Below are 6,224 nucleotides of genomic sequence, written 5' to 3'. Positions count from 1 at the left end.
TCTTTATACTCTATCACACCTACATGACCTCAGTGCAGGATTCCAGTGAGAGGTGGTGAGGTCCTGGTGTGAAGTAAGGGAGCTGGGCAGATGGAGAGAGGAAACGTGAATAAAATGAAGGCCAGGAAGGTAGAAATCTATGATCATAGATTTCCGTAGATTCTACTGGTCTTCATGCAGTGCTATAGTAAGACAATAGTGAGACAGTAAGACCAATTGTGAGAAAGTAAGATGTTTGAGGAACAGGTGATTAAACAGAAATTAGAACATCAATGGCATGTAGACTATTCTTCAGTTCTCCAGTTTAAGGAACCAGCATTCCCCTAAAATAGAACTATTCAGAAGACAGAAAAGCGGGCAAGGTACAAAGAGGTGTTGAGTCTATACTTAAAGATTTTATTTTATTTTTATTTTTTATTTTTTTGAGATGGAGTTTTGCTTTTGTTGCCCAGTCTGGAGTGCAATGGCACAATCTCGGCTCACTGCAACCTCTGCCTCCTGGGTTCAGGCAATTCTCCTGCCTCAGACTCCTGAGTAGCTAGCTGGGATTACAGGCACGTGCCACCATGCCCACCTAATTTTTTGTATCTTTAGTAGAGACGGGGTTTCACCATGTTGACCAGGATGGTCTCGATTTCTTGACCTCGTGATCCACCCACCTCGGCCTCCCAAAGTGCTGGGATTACAGGCGTGAGCCGCCGCGCCCAGCTGAGTCTATACTTAAAGATTATAGCTAAGTTCTGACAGTGCATGAAATCTCTCTCTCTCATACACACACAGTAGTAGAGAAAAAAGTCAATAAAAAGAAGGTGGCCAAAGAAAGGAGCTTGGAGAAGCATCCCTTCTTATGGGGTGGGAGCAAGCAGAGCATCCCTCAAAGAAAAAATAGAAGATACAGTTAGTTTGAGAGATTTCTAAAGTGTGATGTCGCTGAAGATGGACGTTAGATAGGTGCTTACCTGAAGTGCTTATATGTTAGCATGGATATGCCCTCAATTTTATTTTTCTCCATTTTGGCTTTTCTTTTTATCTGCAAAATGGGAAGCAAAATTTCTGCCACAATATTTGGTGACTGAGAGCCTGGATATTTAAGGATAAAAAGAATAATATTTTAGGTGCCTATTGATTGATTTTACTTTTACCATTTCTGCCCCTGTGTCTGTCTGCTAGTTTAAAGCAGGGAAGGGGCAGTGGAAGGCTGGGTATTCTTGGGGAGAAGGAGGATCTCACATAGGGAAAGGCTCCCTCTCTCTGAGTCCAGAGGACTGAGAAGGAAGTCAGAGATGGAGGGGAATGGCAGCCAGGGCTGTAACCCCCATCTCCTGCCCTGGAGGGAGTGATGTGCTGAGTACATTGGGGGACTATGTAGGGCAGAATGCATTAGCCCACTTCCCCACTGAAGACTCACAAAATACACCAGAAGTCAGAGAAGCCAGCACATGGGATCCCAGCATGGTTTAAGAGGATGAACTGGCATAGAGAGAGGGTTTTATTAGCTGTCCTGAGATTCCTTAGGTGACGTACAACAGAAGGGAAAGTGGGTTTTGAGCCCTTGGGACTGCAATTGGGCCCACTCAAGTGAGATTGAGGAGATCCTTCGAGAGACACTGAGGGATGACCTCCGGGGTCAATGTTGTAGTGAGAGTGTCGCATGACTCAGAGAGGTCTGTATTCCATGGTGTCATACTACCTAGAAACAATTACCATCTGCGATTCACGAAAAGATCAAGTCCTTGCATTTAGAGCAAGGGCTTACACATGGTAGAAAGGTTCTTCATTTTGACTTCATAGCATCGTCAGTTCCCTGATATACAACGGCTGTCTTTGTTTCCCCTTCTTCATCAGATCCCTTGATGTAAGACATGGGTTCAGCCTGATCCTGGCTTCTAACTTCCCACCCTCTTTTCTGGCCTCAGTAGAAAGGTTAGCCCTTACTTTCATAATGCCACTGAGACACTCCCATGCACTCTAGAGCAGGAAGCCCTGCACAGAGATAACAGAAGAGGCCAAGGAGTCAGACTTCCTGGACTGGATCATTTGTTCCACGTTTTCTTACTCTGTGACCTTAGGAACTATTCCTTGTCTAGAAAATGGGGTAATATGAGCAGATAGCTCCACTCAAAGTATGGTATAAGGAAGAATATAACTAGCCATTTAACGGTCTTAGCATTGTAGTGACTTGCATTACTGTAGAGAATCTATAGATGTTAGCTCTGTTAGGTTTTACAAAAGTTCCTACTACCCTGCTGGCACATTCAAGCCTCGGACAAGAGTAAGTTTTGGACTCGGACAAAGTGAGAACTGAGGAGGAGCTTGGCAGAGGGCTAAAAGGGTTGATGGAGTCACTGGACTCAAATGGGCTGAGGAGAGTTTATCAGTCATGGTCATCAGCATCAGCGTCACAAAACAGCCAGTCCTTGGCCTTGCGGTGGTGTTTTCTGCTATCCCGTGGGACCTATGGACGCAGCTGGAAGGGAGATGTTCAGTAGGTTGAGAAACACTCAAATTATAACTCAATGGCACTTGGGTGATTCTGCTTAGGGGAATGTGCTTGCTCCAGTGGTAAGCTTTGCCTGTAACAGCTAACCAGTACTATGGAGATTTTCATGGGAGACACAGACAACACTCTCTTTTCATCCCCAAGAAGGTAAAAAAAAAACTAATAGTGGAGTTTTAAATTTCCACTCAAAACGCACTTTTTAGTTTTATCCCTTTTTTTTTTTAAGTCCAGTTTCATTGCTTCCTCCTTGTGAATGAAAGATCACACAGGCATGGATTTCTGAAGGTTATCTATAGCTTTGCCTAGAATGGTTATAATTGGAGCAATGAAATGGTGATAACTGCAAAGCCTGAATAACATTATAGCATTATGCAAAATGAAGGCACTTTAGAAGAATAAAGGAACGATGACAATGCAAATCAGAGCCAGTGAAGGTCACACGTTTTGCATAAAGTGCCTCGCAGTCTAATTCATGTGAACTGCGCCTGAGGAGAGGAAAGTGACTTATTAAAGCCCAGTGCTTTTACAAAGAGCATTACTGCAGAGCCCTGGGTCTGCTTACAAGTCCCACAGGCGGCTGGAAGAATTCAGTGAGGAGCTGGGTATTGGCATAGTGAGCTGAAATTATAGAACCTTTTTTCAGAAGTAAAATATCCCAACTTCATGATTGTACTCAAGTTGTCTTTCTTAACCCTCTGATGGCTGAAACGAATGACAGTTGCTTAGGGAGCAGGGCGAGGTAGTTATTTACGGACTGCCACGTTTATGATCTCCTTTTATTCTCAAAGTAATTTGAAACAGAAGAGTTTATTTTTGTCCTCTTTACAGTTTAGAATATTGAGGCTCAGAAGTAAAATAATTAACTTACGGGACACGTATAGGTGTTGTAGCTGACACTCAAGCTCTGTTAGATCCTGAGGTCCAAGGTTATTTCACTGTATTATGCCATCTAGAAAGAATTACTTGGTGGCTCACGCCTGTAATCCCAGCACTTCGGGAGGCCGAGGCGGGTGGATCACGAGGTCAAGAGATCGAGACCATCCTGGTCAACATGGTGAAACCCCGTCTCTACTAAAAATACAAAAAATTATCTGGGCATGGTGGTGCATGCCTGTAATCCCAGCTACTCAGGAGGCTGAGGCAGGAGAATTGCCTGAACCCAGGAGGCGGAGGTTGTGGTGAGCCGAGATCGCGCCATTGCACTCCAGCCTGGGTAACAAGAGCGAAACTCCATCTCAAAAAAAAAAAAAGAAAGAATTACTATTGGTGCTTTATTCAAGGATCAAGTCCTTGCACTTAGAGCAAGGTCTTACACATGGTAGGAAGGTTCTTCAATTTGACTTCATAGCATTGCAAGTCCCCTGACCTCCAAAGTCTGTCTTTCTTTCTCCTTCTCCATCAGATCCCTTGCTGCAAGGCGTAGGTCCAGTCTGATCCTGGCCTCTAACTTCCCATCCTCTTTTGTGGCTCAGCAGAGAGGGTAATGCTTACTTCATGATGCTGTTGAGGAATCCACACACAATCTAGAGCAGGAAGCACTGTATAGAGCTAACAGTAGGGACCAAGGAGTCAGACTTCCTGGACTGGACCCTTTGTTCCACGTTTCCTTACTTTGTGACCATAGGAAATTTTCTTGTCTACAAAGTAGGGCAGTACGAATGGGCAGCTCCTCTCAGAGTGGTTTGAGGAAGCACATAATTTGCCATTTAAAGTTCTTAGTATGCTGACTTGCATTGTAATTGGGGTTCTATCGATGTTAGCTCTGTTATGTTTTACAAAAGCTCCTACTACCTGCAGACACACTGAAGCCTAGGACTAGAGTACGTTTTTCATCATGATCAGAGCCAAGAAAAAGGTTCTGCTATTACCACAAAAAGGTTTTCTATGTGGCCAGGCTTGCACAGGTTAGCCGGATCATTAGACTCACCTGAACTGCTCGGTCAACAGGCAGAGGATGAGTTCAGCCTTGGAAATCCAATCTATGCTGCACATGAAAACTTTGAGAGGTTTTAAAAACATATTGATATTTGGTTTCCACCCAGGTGTCACCTGACTAGCTAAAGCAGCCGAGATTGAGAACAATTACACCATAATTTAACAAGCAGACCTTATTTTTTGATAAGGCAAGGACATCAAGATCAAGTCTTCACTGAGGAGTTTTCCTTTCGGTGCCGGGTGTAAAACCGTATAAAGAGAGCTCATTTGGTTAGTTTGACATGGTTGCAGATAAATGATTGCAATTGGAATAGCTTCCTGCCCCTAGGAAGTGAAACTTTTGTTTGTATCATTTACATAAATAAACAATTCGCATAATAATACAGGAGAGGATAGGGGTATTGGCAATACTCTAAGTTCTATGAGAATTCAGTAGAGAAAAAGAGCAGGTGTGTTAGGATAGAGAGTAGGTTTTGTACTCCAGATGGTCTTGACTTCAAACCAATTCTCCCTTGCAAACCAATTCTGTGATTCTGAAATGGCGGATGTGAACTGTTTGGCAGGGTTGTGAGGATTACCAATACGAATTCAAAGATAGCAATAGTCTGGTTTATAGTACGTGTTTAATCAATGGTACCCATACTCTTTCCGGGCCAAAGTCTTCCAGCATGGTTTCCTGGATGTGCTCACACAAAAAACTTAAGACAAGCCTTATGGAATGACAAGTGTCAATATGCTGCTTGCCATAAAAGCAGAGAAGAGGGAGGAGGCTGAGACCAAGGTGCTGAAGTGGAGAATGGTGACCTGATGGGATAGAAGTGTGAGTTATCTGTCTCACACCCACTTCCACCTTCTTTGGAAATGGCAGCTTCTGCAATGTGCTGGATCCCAGGTGAACAAATCATGATTGGTTGGTTGAATTAAGTCATGAGCACCTTTTTTTTTTTTTTTTTTTTTTGCCTTTCTTATAGTAAGGGAGATGATGGAACCCAGTTCAGATCAATCAGAGTTAAAGGTAAGTTGGCTGTCGGACTGAGAAGTTTTCCTTCTAGATACGAAGGACAGATACCTCATTCCTTTTTTCTTCTTGCCTTTATTTAAAGTTGTGGTTCTTGGAGCTCTGGGACCCACTCTAGGACCCATTCTATAATCATAAGGGGATAGCAAAGAGGAAAAAAGACCAATTTGCTAAAAATAGTGAGTTAGAAAGATGGAAGGAATAGGTGTTTCTGATAGGTATTTTTGAGCTGCGACATATTTAGGACTATCTATTTACACAATTCTTATTCTATAAGGGAGAAAAATTAAATATAGTCACGTGCTGCATAAGGATGATTTGGTAAACTACAGACAGCATATATGACAGAGGTCCCATAAGATATAATACTGTATTTTTACTGTATCTTTTCTGTTTAGATACATTAATAATTACTCATTCTTATTATTGCCTACTGTATTCAGTATAGTGACATGCTGCACAGGCCTAGGAGAAATAGGAAATGCCATAGAGCCCAGGTGTGTAGAGGCTATGCCGTCTAGATTTGTGTAAGCACACTCTATGATGTTTGCACAATGACGAAATCACCTGATGATACATTTCACAGAATGTATTCCCATCCTTAAGTAATGCATGACTGTATTTGTATAATCCACTGTTAGACCAATGTTTTTTTTTTTTTTTGCAACCAAAGCATTCCTGAGTTGCATATACATATGGCTAAGGCACTGATAATATCGCTTTCTTCTCTTCTCTAAAGGTCAGCCTGGTTCGTCCTCTTCTTATAGTTAT

The sequence above is a fragment of the Callithrix jacchus genome, chromosome 16 (genome assembly GCF_049354715.1).
Source record: "Callithrix jacchus isolate 240 chromosome 16, calJac240_pri, whole genome shotgun sequence".
NCBI lineage: Eukaryota > Metazoa > Chordata > Mammalia > Primates > Cebidae > Callithrix > Callithrix jacchus.
This window is presented reverse-complemented; position numbering follows the sequence as displayed.